Raw genomic sequence first — 779 nt, 5'->3', positions numbered from 1 at the left:
GCTTATGATGAGTCCTTGCGTGATGTTAAATACAGGTCAAGTGTTGGTTATACAGGAGGAAATACAGGTGTTGAGACCACGCCAAGATAACAAGAACATAGGAAAATACAAAGGAGTGACAATTAGATACATGCGATAATAACTTCCCAGCCCAGGAACATAGAGCAATTCATTGGAGCGATTTGTACACCTCTGTATTTATTAGGAACCTGAGGTGCTTGAGTTCCGGATTTAATGTATCCCCTGCGGGTTTCGAACCCACGCGCCTTGGTTTCCCACGCCAAGGTGCTACCGGGTGGCCGCATTAACCATTCGGCCACCGGGGCTAACAAAGTATGTGTTTAAAACAGAAGAGTTGAAGTTTGTAGAATATATATTGAGTGATAACTATATATATCTCATCTCAGAGAAATTAAATGTCATAGTGAATTGACCGCGGCTGAGAAATATATATCATGTACAACAATTTCTTGAGTTGATCTCATACTATTGCAGATTCATCAAAGATTTCACATGTATAGCTGTATCACTCTCAGATCTCTTAAGAGAGATAGATGCAAATCTGTGAAAGAAGAAGTTTCATTCAATCATCTGAAATACTGTGTGTGAAGAGGCTTTTCTCACACTAAGAGAATGTGTAACAACATTCTCAGTGCTTATTTAATCAGATTATGATAAACCTTTCTATATCAAGACAAACATATCTGAATGAGCTATTGAAGATGCTCTTCTACAGATGAGTAAGAACAGCAAGCTGCACTCAGTGATGTATAATGATA

The 779-nt window shown here is 38.5% G+C and overlaps 1 pseudogene across 1 annotated transcript; it reads right to left on the bottom strand.

The window, feature by feature from the left end:
* Window positions 1–237: 237 nt before the first annotated feature.
* On the bottom strand, window positions 238–326 carry BDBG_16456 (annotated as a pseudogene). The gene has a single exon. The product of its transcript is annotated as a tRNA-OTHER (tRNA).
* Between the last annotated feature and the right edge of the window lie 453 nt (window positions 327–779).

This window comes from Blastomyces gilchristii (assembly GCF_000003855.2).
Source record: "Blastomyces gilchristii SLH14081 genomic scaffold supercont1.3, whole genome shotgun sequence".
NCBI classification, from domain to species: domain Eukaryota; kingdom Fungi; phylum Ascomycota; class Eurotiomycetes; order Onygenales; family Ajellomycetaceae; genus Blastomyces; species Blastomyces gilchristii.
This window is presented reverse-complemented; position numbering and strand designations above follow the sequence as displayed.